General features: G+C 34.7%; 1 protein-coding gene across 4 annotated transcripts in view; it reads left to right on the top strand.

Annotated features, from left to right (window-relative positions):
- The window catches only part of SBF2 (SET binding factor 2), a 382,671-nt gene that overhangs the window by 113,038 nt on the left and 253,130 nt on the right, over nt 1-16,503 (top strand). The gene's annotated exons all lie outside the window — the stretch shown is intronic.

The raw sequence follows: 16,503 nt of genomic DNA on the forward strand, positions 1-16,503 counted from the left end.
TTAGGTTCAGTTTTGTAGTATCTTGTGATACTCTAATCCCAATGCATGCTTTGCTTTCAGTAGGGTAAACAAGGGGAGGGTTTCCTCCAGTTGCGTCAGGTGGTTGGTATGGTGTGACTAGGCAGGGAGTGGTAAAGCCAAAGTAATGAGCTACTTATGTGGTGACTCATAAAAGAATCAAAATTGGGTAGCTGTTGGCAGAAAGCAGAAGAAAGGTGTAGACAAAGTGTGTGTGTGTGTGTGCTGCAGCTGCAAAGGTATGTATCTTGTGAGTTTTGCACCTTTCTAAAATTGCATACTTACATAATTTAATCTTTGATGAGTAAGGCTACTCAATATGAGTATCAGTGCTCATAATATGCTGTAATAAGTGATGCTTGCAAGTAATATGCAATGTGCAGGTAGGAGAGCCAACCTAGATGACTGTGCTTTATTCAGACTTACATGTCTCCATCTTCAACCCCAATGTAGATGCATTTGTTATAGATTGGAAAGTCATTTCATAAAATTTGCTAAAATTGTGTGTAGACTGATAGTATTCAGTAACTCAGTGAGAGCCAAAGGGTTCTCCTACAAGGAAAATCAAATGCCTTTTAACAAAGATTTTTTGGTGTGTAGTTTTACTCCTTGTTTGCTCATTGGGCCTGTTTTTAGAGTTTTGGTTGTATTGTGCATAATTGAAGGTATTGAAGAAGTGAGGTTGGAAAATTCTGATGATTTAAGTATGAAGGAGATTTTCAGGACCAGCTTTGAGTTCTTGCTCTAAACTCTAAAGTACATAAGAGATATATAGTTTATTCTATAGATCTCCAAGTAAATACTTGGTGGGTACCAAAGTATATTCTTATATCCATGTTGGTTGTTTTATTTCTAAAGTGGTTAGCCTTAGGTGAAATAAGTGACCAACTACTAGTTAGTCATCTTGAAAATTGGCTTGAGAGTACCAGCGCTCGAGTACCTCTGCCTTACAGTTGTGGCTTAAAGCTTCTCCTTACCAAATGTGGGAAAAATATCTTTCCTTATATAAAGGATGTTAAAGCTTTGTATGTAAATGTCCCTAGGAGAAATCAGAAACATTCCCAAATTCACATTAAATCCTTTCTTAAGAACAGAATTGAATTGAAAGAGAGAGTATTCTATAGAAAAAGGAGAGACTGGCAGAGTTCAAGGGAAGAAACAGGCTAAGTGGGATGGAAGAAGCAAACCACTGTTACCTGAAGGTTTTGACTGTTATCTAAATGTATTTCAGTTATGTCTCTGTGCTTGATTATTTTCTCTTTTGAATGTCAATTCCATATCTCTGACTGGAGATAATTCATTCAGTGTTGTCAACCATCAGTAATTGGGAAGTGTAAATCACAACCACAGTGATTTTGATCACACCCATTAGGATGACTACTTTCCAGAATCCTGAAAATAGCAAGTGTTAGCAAGGATGTGGAGAATTTGGAACTTTTGTCCTGTAAAATGGTGTAGTTGTTGTGGAAAACTATATGGTAGTTCCTCAAAAAATTAAAACTAGAATTGCCATATGATCTAGCAATTCCACTTCTGGATATATACCCCAAAGAATTGAAAGTAGAGTCTCAAAGAGATATTTGTACGCCTATATTCATAGCAGCAATATTCAGAATAGCTAAAATGTATAAGCTACTCAAATGTTTATTGACTGATGAATGGATAAAGAAAATGTGGTATATACATACAATGGAATATTGGCATTAGAAAAGAAAGAAATCCTGTCACATGGTACAACATGGATGAACCTTGAGGTTCATTGTATGCTTGCACTTATATAAGGTCTCTAAATCGGTCAAACTTTTAGAAACAGTAAGTAGAATGGTGTTTGGCAGGAGCTGGGGAGGGAGGAAGGGGAAAACCTAAACTTCTGCTTATTTGAAAGATTAAGTGCAGTTCAACAAGAGTAGTTAGTGCTTGTTGTTTTATTTCAAAATTTTTATCTGTACATATATCCATATTCTCACTTTCTGGATTTTTCAAAATGAAATTTGTCTCTAGTTTGTTGTTGATACTAGTATTTACACATGAAAATCATAGATGGTGAATAGATTTGCTCAAAGGCAAGGGGGAAGGGGAGTACTGAGACGATTTTTGTTATTATGGGGTTTTAGAAAATATGGTACAAATCAGAGCCTCAGGCAAAAGTGGCAGACTTATTCAGTAGAATATATTAATATTAAATAATAGTACAACTACCATTTTAATTTTCTGAGTCTGGAATTTCTGCCTTAAATATATGAAAATATAAAATTATTTCTTTGAAAACAGTTTTCAGCCCTGAGCATTGCAAAGTATCTACTGGCAGGATATTAACTTGGAAGAGCAGACCGTTCTTTTTTTAGCAGCCTTTTTCCTGCAGATGTGACTCTAACGGAGGAAGGATTTTTTTTTTGTTTTTTGTTTTGGTGCTCCCAGCAGGTAATCAGCAGTAGAAGTAAAGATAATTGTCATTTGTTGAATGAACCTTGGTCAGTTTAGATACAGAATGTGTATAGCTGTTTAAGTGTGATTTCTAGTATTCTTATAAAATTATTTTATAACAGTTTTAAGTTTTAGAAATAAATTTTCACTACTTTAATCATTATCTCTGATTTTGGGTGGAAGTTGTTTTAGGCTAAATTAAGTATTTGAAATTTTATTTAAAATTTTGTATTAAAGATTATTATCTTACTGAATAGAAATTTGACCCAGACTTACCTACATATGTGTGTATGCCTCTAACTCTTGTCCTGATACTTGACTTTTTGCATTTTTCCTTTGTTGTACTTCAGTCCCTGTTGTAATCTGGAATGCAAAAAGGACTTCCAGGAAGGACATAGTATTACTCTAAAAATGTACAAATAGGAATAGAGTCATCAGTCAGTGACTAAGGATAGCTGAATTCAATTTCGCTGATGTTTAAATTGTATAATGTCCTGTCTTTCAGTGAGACCAACATTTGGCATTCAATATCTGGGATTGTGGGTGAGGTGAAAGGAAAGGTGAATTCTAATAATGAATCAAGGCAGGAACTGAAGGAGGCTTTGTTTGTTTCTTTAACTTGTTTTGTAATAAGATCAGTTGTTTCAGTGAATAACCAGGTTGTAGTGACATGAGGAACTGCACGTTGCTTGTGGGATGTAGAACGGCATAGAAGCAGCCAAAATTCTTTTCATTTATCATGAATTCCAGAAAGAGAACTTTTGACCAGAAGTATCACATTCCTTTTTTTTTTTTTTAACTAAACACTGCTCTTTCCTTAGGGAATACAGCATTCCAACTTTACGTGAAATCCCAAATGGAATCATATTGCATGACTGAAATCAGGAAAAAAAAATGTGTAAATAGCACCCAAGAGAGACTCTTAAGCTGCTTTAACCAAGGTTAAATACAACTTCGTGTCTCTAAGGAAGTGCATAACTAATTCTCTCTCTCCCCTCCCCTTGCAGTAACCACACCTAATTTGTATTGGAACTATAATTCAGTGTTCATAAACTTTCAGTCTAATTGAGAAAGAGGAATGTCAGTGGGTTTGCATGTAAGTAATAGAAGTATATAGTGGCTCTGTTTCTAATTTTATTTTTTATATTAAGGTAAAAAGCGAAATAGGACCTGGGTTTGATATATACCTTTTGTTTTGCTCCTTAACTCAGGTGTCAATACTATGTTGAAGGGAAAGGTCTCTAAAAAGGGTTTTTGTCTAGGTTGAACTATTTGTATTTAGCTCTTTGATCTGGGCATTTCATTTAATTTCTCTGAGATTTAGTTTACTATCTTTTAAGGAGATAGGAAAAAATTCCTGTTCTTTCTAATAGAATTTCTCTCCTCTAGTGGATAAGAGAAAGGATGGATGATGGGTTTATATTTCCAAAGCTCTTAAGATCTAAGTTAGGAAAAAGCAATAGTTAAGAAACAAATAAATAGGTAAGTGTCATAGATAATTTAAGAGTGTCTCTAACTACAGCAGGAACTGAAAATTAAGTAAATTAAGACTTGAGTTGCATTTGAGGGTAGGACAGGGTTTTATTTGTTTAGAAGAAGATAATGGGGGGAAGTGAACAAATCAAGGCAGGGTTGTAGGAAAGATGGGAACTTCCTTTAAGAGACTGACATGACTGAAGCAGAGACTCAGGGAGGCAGAAGTGAGGGGAAAATGGAAATGAAAATTGCATAAATTTATAAAACCAGTTAATGGATGGCCTTGAAAATTGTGTAGAGGTGTGTCTTTGAATTAGGAGGCAATAAGAAGCTATTATAGATTCTCGAGCCGGAGAATAACATGACAAAAGAAGAGTTTTAGAAAATAGATCTGTCAGTGCTTCATTGGAATGTTAGGAAAAGAATACCTGAATTTTCCCTGATGTATAAATTCTGTCCTGGCTTTGGAATTCAGCAATCAGTTCTTAAAGATTTCACATTTTCCCACTGTACTTAATTATCTTACCTGGTATGTGGTATTCAACTTTATATGTATATTCTTACTGTCTGTTTCAGAGCAGCATCACAGTATAATCTTTTAAAAAAATTTGTCAGATACCTAGGGATTCAGTTCGAATTAAAATTCAGTCACATTTGGTGCCACAAATTCAGATATCTCAACCAAAATAATACTCAGATGAACAGGTAAATATTTAAATGCACATTTGTGTTTATAGTAGTGTCATAACTTACTTCTCTGCATAGTCACCGGCAGGCTTCTTTGGATGTTAATTGGAAGATCTGTCGTGATTATAGAAACATTGAAGTGCTAAAAGATATGTCTTAGAATTGAGATTACATGATGTTTTCATAATGCTTATAGCAGTGTTGTGTGTCTGGTAGATTTGGAGTCTCAGTTAGTATTTTATACTAATGATTGATGCACTAAAATAGGTGGGGAGTGTTGTAGGACTTTAATATCCAGAATTGGCAGGAAACAAAAAAGAATTACAGTAATAGATGATCAGATGTGTACTACTAAAGAATAGTAAGTGAGAGTATAGTGTTTATTTCTGTGTGTGCACATGAACCAACAGCTTTGGACCTCAATTTTATGTCTAAAATGAGGGGTGGGGGGAGGGAAATAGCTCAGTGGTAGAGTGGATGCTTAGCTTGCATGAAGTCTAGGTTCAATCCCCAGTACCTCCATTAAAAAAATAAAACAAATCAAAAAACACTAAAAATTGGGAAGACAAGGATATTCACTCTCACCATTTCTATTCAACATAGTATTGGAAGTCCTAGCCATAGCAATAAGACAAGAAAAAGAAATAAAACGGATCCAGATTGGAAGAGAAAAGGTAAAATTGTCACTATATGCAGATAACATGATACTATATATAGAAAACTCTAAAGACTCCACACAAAAACTACTAGAGCTGATAAACAAATTGAGCAGGGTAGCAGGATATAAGATTAACATACAGAATTCCTTTGCATTTCTTTACACTAACAATGAAATATCAGAAAAGGAAAGTTAAAAACAACAACAAAAACAGTCCCTTTTAAAAAGTGCATCAAAAAAAAAAAAAAAACCAGCAACTTAGGAGTAAACGAGACCAAGGTGAAAGACTTATACATGGAGAACTATAAAACATTGATTAAGGAAATTAAAGATGATTTAAAGAAATGGAAAGATATTCCATGCCCTTTGATTAGAAGAATTAATATTGCTAAAATGGCCATACTGCCCAAAGCAATCTATAGGTTTTTGTGATCTCTGTCAGATTACCCAGGACATTTTCACAGAACTAGAACAAATAATCCTAAAAGTTATGTGGAATCACAAAAGACCCAGGATTGCAAAAGTAGAAAGAAGAAAAAGATTGAAGCCAGAGGAATAACCCCCCCCCCCGACTTCACAGAGTACTACAGAGCTACAGTAATCAAAACAGCATAGTATTGGCACAAAAACAGACATATGGATCAATGGAACAGAATTTGAGAGCTCAGAAATGGCTTAAAGACTTAAACAAGACCAAAAAACAAACAAACAACAACAACAACAACAACAACAAAAACCCAATCCAAAAATGGGCAGAACTAAAGAAACATTTCTCCAGTGAAGACATACAAATGACAAGTAGACACATGAAAAAATGCTAATATCGCTAATTATCAGAGAAATGCAATCAAAACTACAATGAGGTATCATCTCACACCAGTCAGAATGGCCATCATTAATAAGTCTACAAAAGATAAATACTGGAGATGGTGTGGAGAAAAGGGAACCCTCCTACACTGTTGGTGGGAATGTAGTTTGGTGCAACCATTATGGGAAACAGTATGGAGATTCCTTAAAAAACTAAAAATAGACTTACCCTATGATCCAGCAACCCCACTCCTGGGCATATATCCGGAGGGGAAACTCTAATTTAAAAAGGTACATATACTCCAGTGTTCAGAGCACTATTTACAATAGCCAAGATATGGAAGCAACATAAAAGTCCATTCACAAATGACTGGGTAAAGAAGTTGTGATGGAATACTACTCAGCCATAAGAAAGAATAAAATAACTCTATTTGCAGCAACATGGATGAACCTGGAGAATGTCATTCTAAGTGAAGTAAGCCAGAAAGAGAAAGAAAAATACTGTATGACATTACTTATATGGGAAATCTAACAAAGTAACACAAATGAACTTACTTACAAAACAGAAACAGACTCACAGACATGAAAACAAATTGTGGTTACCGGAGGGGAAAGGGGAATGTGGAGAGATAAACTGGGAGTTTGGGATTTGCAGATACTAACTACTATATATAAGCTAGATTAACAGTAAGATCTTACTATATAACATAGGGAACTATACTGAATACCTTGTAATGGCCTATGATGAAAAAGAATATGAAAAGGAAATCTATCTACCTACCTACCTACCTACCTACCTACACACACATATATATGTAACTGAATCACTATGCTATACACCAGAAATTAACACAGTGTTGTAAACCAACTATACTTCAGTAAAAATAAATAAAATGAGGGTAGTAAATCCTGGCCTATCATCTTCCCAAAGTGGTTGTAAGGAACAAAGGAAAGATACTGTGTTTTAAATTTACTTAAAGGATTATGTAAATTCTTAACATACTACCCAAATGTATTTGTTATCATTATTGTCACAATTACTTCAGAAAATACACAACATATATTGCAGTTCTTTATTAAAAAGATGATTTATGGAAGAGATTAGAACTGCTAGTACTTGGGATAGAAATATACATTTCTGGGATTATTTGTATTATTTCATGGAAAAACCATCTAAAAGAATACATTTATTTGTTCACTGAAGCCAGGAATTTCTGTAACAATGATGAAGTCATCCATATCATAATCAATGGATTACAATCTGTAAAAATGTTAAATCACTATGCTGTACACCTGAACCTAATATAATATTGTTAATCAATTATACTTCAAGAAGAAATTTTTTTAAAAGTTTGTTTAAAATGATTAGAAATTAAAAGATGGAATAGGAATCTTAGTGGAAAACTTGTGTAATATAAAAGAGGAACAACTAGATTTGAAAGAGATGCTTAGAAATGAAAAAATACAGTAATTGAAATAAAAGTTGTCAGTGATTTTCATTCAGTAAACTTTTGCATTCTTTTTCTATTTGCCATAATATATTTTTTACTATAGTGTTGTATAATCATTTGAAGAGAGAGTTTGAAGAGGGATTTGAGGATATCACCTAGAAAACAGCACTGATACATGAAAAATACATATATAGATAAAATATTAAGAAAATGGAAGAGAACGAGAGGGCCTAACTTAGAGCTAATAAAAGTTTCAGAACCAGAGAATAGAGAGAATAAATAAGAGACAATATCTGAAAGGAAGATAAATGGTGTAAGTTTTCCAATATTAAGGAAAATCATGAGATTTTTAGATTGAAGAAACATACTGTGTTCCAAACAAGATGCATGAAAATAAATCCACACTTAGTAATAATATGTAACATTTACTAGCACTTATTTGTCAAGCATGTTCTAAATGCTTTACATATATTATCTTGTTGAATTCCTTAAGTAGCCTTTAGGGAAATTACTAATTTTATTTCCACTTTAAAATTGAGGAAATTGAGCTCAGAGAAGTTAAAAACTTTACTTAATTCCACACAACTTATAAATGATGGAGTCAGTACTGGGCAAATTCCCCTGAACATTGGTCAAGAAATAGTAGAAATAGTACACACTAATAATTTCAGAAATATAAAGGGCTCATGTTGAGATTTTAAGAAATTAAAATAGCAACTTTGAACAGATTTAGTCTAAAAATAGAAAAATTTTTAATAAAATTTAGAATTTCTAGTTTTCTAGAGAAAAATAAATTATGAAAGTTGACTAAAAGAAATAGAAAATCTCAAAAGACCTCTAAGCATTAAAGAAATGGATTCAGGTTTTAAAAACTGCGTGTAAGAGAAACATCAGTCTCAGTAATTTCACTTGTGAATTTTACTAAAGTTTGTTAGTAAGTAACTGCTGTCTAATATGAAATGTTCCAGAAAGTGAAAAATTGAGTGATTTTTCTGAGTAGCACTTATCCCACCTCTAACTTATGTTTTACTGCCCTGCTAGAAAATAATCATTATGAAGGCAAGGATTATGTCTTGCTTATTTGCCTACTGCATCTTCAGCATTTAGTGGAATACTTGTCACGTGGTAGACTCTCAGTAAATATCTGACTGAAAAATATAGCAATGTTTTAATTGTTTTAAACACATTTAGAAATCTTTAATAATTGTATTCTATTTCCTTATTTGACATATAATTCTTACAGAGAAATATTAGATGAAACAAGTTTGTTTATGTTTTGATACTTTATTTATTCTCTGCAAACATTTATTTTATGAGTTTTAAATAAAAATACATAAGATTTTTAAAAAATGTACCATTTTAGATGTGTTAATATGAGGGGAAATCCTTTTATGATGTATACATATATCAAATCATCATGTTGTACACTTTAAATATCTTACAATTCTATTTGTTAGTTATACCTCAATAAAGCTTGGGGTAAATGCCACCAAAAAATCTAATTACTTTAAGCATGTATATTCTTGTTAGAGAATGATTTCTGTCAGATAACAACTGTTCTTTGATGCTTTAAAAAGATAATTTGGTGGAGGAAAAGATGAAAAAATTCCTCTTTTCTGTTCTCCATCGTAAGTACACAATTTGAATACATTTTTTTCTATTTATTCTTCATCCTGTTTTCAATATAGTTTTTGTCTTAATAGAAACATTCTCTTATATTCTTTTTCTCTTACATACCATATTATTTAAAGAGCTGTGTCAGATTAAAATGATTTTGCTTTCCTTCATCTCACTTCTTCTGTTTATTCTTTTTGCCTGTGTGTTCTGCTTCTTGAATCCTACAAAGTTTATTTTCTCCTAAGATGTTTGCTAATGGACATACTGGAGATTGCATTTATCTTTGTCTCATTATAAGTGCCAGATTTGCTATCAGATTTTCTGTTTTTCTTTCATGAGTCGAAATAAAAGGTTCAATCTTACCATGTATGGAATGTGACATTTTAGTTCATGGCTAGTGTCATTCATATTTCATTCCCTGAAATCAGAGATTTTTCAACTTTCTAGATTCAGAGTACTTTTATGTCATTCAAATTCAAATAAGTTTAAATAAAACTACTAATTTCTTCTTAAATGAATAGGAGGCTTGATCGATCTTCTTTTTAATAGTGAAAAGAAAACATCTGTTTTCTTAAGAGCACTTAAGCTAAATTTTTGTTCTTAATTTATTTGTATTTAAAATCCAACCACAATTACTTATTTCCAGAGAGGAATTCTTAGTTAAGCGAAGAGTTATTGGCATAACACCAGAATTGTGCACTGAATAAATATGTGTGGGTGTAAAATGATCTGTTTGTGGTACTTTAGAGTATTAGAAAAGAAACACTGTTTCTCTGATTTGAGTTATTATACAGTTTTACTGAAGCTCATAGCATGTGTTCTTATCTCCTACTTCATGCTTATTTCTGATGCGTGTAAGAAGTCATCCCCATCACTCAGGTTAAAAAGAAGTTATTTAGAGAGAGATGCAAGATGGTGGAGTAGAAAGACGCTTGTAGCTCACCCTCTCCCACAAATACACCAAAACTCACATCTACGGACTTACTCAGCCAACCAGAGCACCTGCCAAACTCCAACAGAGCATTGCCCTCTTCGAAAGACAAAGACACCAAAAATCTGGCAGTAGAAAAGGAAGAAAAGAAAGAAGAAAAAGCAAAACAGTGCAGGACCGATCCCGCAGGGAGTGGCAAAGGAGGGTTGGCGCTCATTCACTAGGTCTCCCCTCTCCAACAGAGAGGCCAGCAGGACGGAGGGGGAGCCTCCGAGGCTCAGATCTGTCCCGAGCACCCTTGACCAACAGAACTGAGTTAAACGGGCACAAAGGGTCCCCGCGACACCCAGCCCGAGACGCGAGCCGGCAGCTGGGGCCAGGACAGACTGCCTGAGCCGGGTGGAGGACTGGGGCGGCTACACTGATGCAGCCCCAGGGGACTGCAGGGGGCTGTGCGCCGTCGCTGGGAGATGATATGGAGCAGAACAACCTCGGTCCCTGATAAATATCGAAAAAAGCAAAGCAACACGGCTGGTGTGCCCTGGGGGGAGGGGGTGCTGTAGCCTTTGTCTCCTCAGACCTAGGCCGCCATTACTGGCGCTTCTTGGGAGAAGAGAGGCGGGGCGCAGCCACAGCCGCCATCTCCTCCTGTGCGCAGCGCCCGGGTGGGGGCGGAGCTGAGCCCTGAATCCGCATCTTGGGGCTCTGTAACCTCCTAGGCAGGACTGAGACTTCTTTACAGCCCAAGGCAGATAGGATCTTTCTGCCCTGGCACCTCAGAGAACTTGTGCTGCCAAGACAAACAAGGAGCTGAGATTCAGCTTGGAGAAGGGGCAGGGCTGTTCTGTGGTCTTCCCTGAGCCTGCCTTCGGAGCGCTGACCAGAGGCAGAGCGGGCAGCTGCACAGAGCAGCAGAGCGACTGGTGTCAGGAGAGGGTGGGCGGCCACTCCCCTTCCTGGCAAGAACGCAGCACCTGACCTCTGTGCTGGGAGGGGGCGCAGTCCACCTACCTGCCTCCCACTGAGCGCAGCATCTGACTGCGGCATCTGGAGGGGGAGTGACCCGCCCGCCCACCAGGTTAAGAGCTCAGCTCCTGACCCAGTGTTAGGAGGGGGCACGATCTGCTAGCGAACAGCCACTGGGTGCCAACAGAGGGCCTCTGGAAACAGCAAGCTGAGTATGTGAAATAGGGTGAAGACACAAAGACCTCTCGATAAAATCATTAAGAGCACACCATCTCCAGGAGAACAATATAACTGATACTCCCTAAGCCACAGTGCCAGAGAAAAATGAGCAGTATGAAGAAGCAGAGGAACCACTCCCAATTAAAAAATCAAGAGAAATCCCTTGAAAGTGTGATCAAGGAAATAGACATTGATGGCATACTAGGTCAAGATTTAAAAAAAGAACTGATCAAAGTACTGAAGGAACTAAAAGAAATAGTGTTTAGAGATATAAAATATGTAAAAAATGAAATAGAAGCTATAAAGAAGAACCAAGTAGAATTAGTAAACTCATGTGCTGAGATGAGAGCTGACCTGCAGGCTGTACAAAGCAGGCTAGATAATGCAGAGAAACGAATAAGTGACCTAGAAGACAGGACAACAGAAAGCACCCAATCAGAACAGCTGAGAGAAAAACAAATAAACAATGAAAACAATATAAGGGACCTATGGGAGAATATAAAATGTAGATATAAAAAATCTGTGCATAATAGGGGTTCCAGAAGGGGAAGAAAGAACAAAGGGGATTGAAAAGGTATTTGAAGAAATCATGACTGAAAACTTACCAAACCTAAAGAAAGAATCAGTTATCCAAGTACAGGAGGCTCAGAGGGTCCCAAACAGGAAGAACCCAAACAGACCCACACCAAGACATATCATAATCAAGATGGCCAGAGTCAAGGACAAAGAAATGATCCTAAAGGCACTAAGAGAAAAACAAATAGTTACAAGGGAACTCCCATAAGGCTCTCAGCTGATTTCTCTACACAAACACTACAAGCCAGAAGGGAGTGGCAAGACGTATTCAAAGTCCTGAATGAAAAAAAAAGTGCAGCCTAGGATACTCTATCCAGCAAGGCTATCCTTTAGAATAGAAGGAGAGATAAAGAACCTCACAGACAAGCAAAACTAAAAGAGTTTAGCCACACTAAACCCATGCTAAAAGAAATATTCACAGGTCTACTCTAAATAGAAAAGAAGCAGGATGCTACAAAAATGAGAAACTTATAACTGGAAAGGAGATAACTGCCATGAATTATAAAAAGAATAAACACAAAATTGTAAAAGAAGACATCTAAATCATTAAGAGTGGGAGAGGGAAGTAAAGAAAGCCACAGTGGAAAACAGCATGGAGATTCCTCAAAAGACTAGGAATAGACTTACCATAGGACCCAGGAATCCCACTCCTGGGCATATATCCAGAAGGAACCCTACTTCAAAATGACACCTGCACCCCAATGTTCATAGCAGCACTATTTACAATAGCCAAGACATGGAAGCAGTCTAGATGTCCATCAACAGATGACTAGAAAAAGAAGATGTGGTATATTTATACAATGAAATACTATTCAGCCATAAAAACCGACAACATAACGCCATTTGCAGCAACGTGGATGTTCCTGGAGAATGTCATTCTAAGTGAAGTAAGCCAGAAAGAGAAAGAAAACACCGTATCAGATCGCTTATATGAGGAATCTAAAAAAACAAACAAACAAGACAGAAACAGACTCATAGACTTAGAATACAAACTAGTGGTTGCCAAATGGGTGGGGGGTGGGAAGGGACAAACGGGGATTTTAAAATGCAGAATAGATAAACAAGATTATACTGTATAGCACAGGGAAAAATATACAAGATCTTGTGGTAGCTCATAGCGAAAAAAAATGTGACAATGAATATATACATGTTCATGTATGACTGAAAAATTGTGCTCTACACTGGAATTTGACACAACATTGTAAAATAACTATTACTCAATTAAAAAATGTAAAAATAAAATAAATAAATAAATAGGGTGAACATAAAAAAAAATAAGTTATTTATATAATATTTCCTACCTGGAGAATTTTCTCCTTTTAGTTGAGAATTTTAATTCTTGGAATATGAATAAAGTACTCCTCTGAAATTATTGAAAATTATATTATTTTAAAATTAAAATGGGTTGGTAAAGTTAAAATACTCATTTTATGTAGCATGTCATAATTTAGACATTTTATTAAATCACTGAAGACATAAGGACAAAAATTGTCAGTTTAATGTGTTTGTGTATGTGTTTATATTTTTGTAATGTGCATTGACGCTTGATTAGTTGCTATTTTTCAGTGCATTAAGTAATTTTCGTATAAAATAACCACTAATGTTACACTCACTTACAACTGTCATAACTAATTATCATGTGTGTACATTCTTTTCCTGGATAAAATTAAACATTTCAACAAGATCACTCACTTTCCTGCTTATACTTTAAAAAAATACTTAAATAGGAACTTTAAGTATTTAAAAGCATCTCTGGTGGAGGGCAAAGGAAATGTATGTGCTAGAGAAACCATTTTTATTTCTAGTTAGTTGAGGTCTTAATATAATGGAGGTTGGTTTTTGTGACATTAAATTTCTTGATTCTTCAACTTATGTCATTGGTATTATAAAATGATTTAAAAATTTGAAACCATGCAGTTAGATTCAGGTATATGACTAATTTTATTAAAGTTTTACTGTGATTCATTTATTTCTGAGTAGAAGTTTATCTCAGATGTTGAAATCTTGACATTCTAATAAAATTATAGGTGTATTTTTCCCTTTAATTTCTATATAATATCAAAACAAAATTGTTTAAAACAATTTATGTCATAATTAATATGGCTACTGAAATCTGAGAAAAATGGTGGATTATAAATGTTAAATTGATTGAGTTACGAGCTACTTTTAATGTTCGTTGATGATGTAGCAACTATATATGTAGTTTGGTTAATTTAGTAGTAATTTAATAAATGACTGCTTTAGAGTAGTACAAGACTCAAGACTCGTAAGCTTTCTATTTTGCTATCTCTGTTTTTAGTGTAATTTTAAGTGGCCTCCAATAAATGCAGTGAAGAAATGTTTTATTTTTCAAACATATAAAATACATCTGGAAGAATAAATTCACATCTGGTTCATGGATTTCCTCCATGGAGATAATCCAAATTCAGTGTCAAGATTAGAGTTTGTACTCATGGGTTTACAGAATCTTGTGCGGAATTTGAAATATTTTGTTTGGAAGTAGTTGGGAAAACAATTGATTCAGATGTTTGTGTTAAGTTCTAATTTTAGATATATTTCTCCCTCATTAAAAATAAAAATGTTTTGTACTTCATAATATAATCAAGGTGCTTGTAAACACTGTATTTAAGAAGATATTTTGTATAACAATTCTCAAACATTTTATGAAAGTTTAATGAAAGAGAATTAGAATTTTAAACTTAATCAGGTCATAATCACTGGTGACCCTTACCAAGTAGAAATGTTCTTCTTGTACATAGTATTGTATAGTCTAACCTATACTGTCACACTTCACTGAGTCCGTTTAGAAGCAACGACAGTCATTTCTTTTAAATTGTTGTACTTTAAACTCTGCCCAAATGAAATGTATGTGTTTGGAATAAAATGGTATATGTACTCAGTTCCCCCTCAGTCTCACAATGGCTAACAAATGTATTTGTGTCTGAATGGAGTCCCTAGAGTAGCATAAAGTAGAAGCATTTATGGGCTAAATCCAAGAAGCATGTGAACTAAAAATAATATTGTCAAACTTTTATGAATTATTTGTGTTATGCATTGAGACTGCCAAACCAAGCTGCTAGTCATGTGAACTAAGCATGATACACTGAGGCAAATGGGTGTTGCTCATTAAGGAGGATGTTTGGTTTTTTTCAAGGATTACTTTTTCATCCCTTAACATGTGTGATATTTTTCACATAACATAGTAAAATTTATTTGTACATAAATCTATAGCTATTTATTTTTCTATATTTTTTAAACTTTGAACTTTTTATGGAATAGAAAAATATATTTTGCATATGTGTCTAATGTAATGGTTTCTGAACAATATAGCAAGAATTTTTGTGTTTCTGTGGATTGTCCAGTGCATTACCAAATTGTAGGTATTATAAGAGTTTAGAAAGGGGCCAGTCCTTTAGAATTCCTTCTTTCCTCTTTTACTGCCCCTTTTAACCTTTGGTCCCACTTTAGTCATTAGCATATAAAATTTTATTCTTAGAAAATAAGAGTGAAGATGAAACATTAATTGTTTTGATCATGTTTATACTAGTGTTACTGTTAGAAAATCTGGCTTGCTGTACTGGTACAAATAGCTACCTTAAAAAATTATCTATTACCATTTGCTTTTGCAGCCTTCTTTGATATTCTGTGCTCCCTACTTTTTGTTTGGGTCTCTGAATACCGCTTTATGGTTACTACAGGTAACACTGAATGAATGCTTCATTGATACAGTGATTCTTTTCAAGTATTACTAATTCACTGATACATTAACTGTTTATAGCCTTTAAAAGTGTTTTTCTTGAGGGCCTTCATAGCAGACAGTGTTCAGGGCACTAATTTTAAGCTGTCTGATTTAACCCTTCTTCCCATTTAAGTAATGGAACTCTTTCCTTAGCTTCTGTCATTCATAATTTACAGCTCAGTTTGTTCTGCTATTCTTTCTCAATTCCATATCCTTTCCTAATCTTTCCCCCTTTATCTTATTTTGAATTTGTGGTCACTTACTTTGTTCAGTACCATATGATGGTTGTATTTTGAGACTCAGATGTGAGAAATGAAGGTGTTTTAATTACAGAAGGTACACTTTAATAACTTTTAACATACGCATATATCCATGAAGCCACTACCACAAGCATAATAATGAGCATATCCATTACCTCAAAAGTTTTTCCATGCCTCTTTTGAATCCTTTTTTCTCTTTGCTCCCCATTCCCAGACAACCATTGATTTGCTTTCTGTCACTGTAGTGGGTTGAATGGTGGGTTCCCAAAAGATAAAGCTGCTTGGAACCTGTGAATGTGACCTCATTTTCTAGAATTTTATGTAAATAGAGTCATACTGGTATGTATACTTTTTTATCTTGATTCTTTCACGCAGCATTCTTATTTTGATATTCATCTTTGTTGCATATATTAATAGTTCACTTTTTATTGCTGAGTAGTAGTCTATTTTACACACACACACACACACACACACACACACACAATTGGTTGATCCATTTACTTGTTGATGAACATTTGGTTATTTCCAAATTTTTGCTTTTGTAAGTAAAGTTGCTATGAACATTTGTGTCAAGTCTTTGTGTGGATATATGATTTCATTTCTTCTAAATAAATTCCTAGAAGTTGAATACTGGATAGATTTAACTATGTATGTGTATGTATTTAACTTCTTAA

The sequence above is a fragment of the Camelus bactrianus genome, chromosome 10 (genome assembly GCF_048773025.1).
Source record: "Camelus bactrianus isolate YW-2024 breed Bactrian camel chromosome 10, ASM4877302v1, whole genome shotgun sequence".
Classification (NCBI taxonomy): domain Eukaryota; kingdom Metazoa; phylum Chordata; class Mammalia; order Artiodactyla; family Camelidae; genus Camelus; species Camelus bactrianus.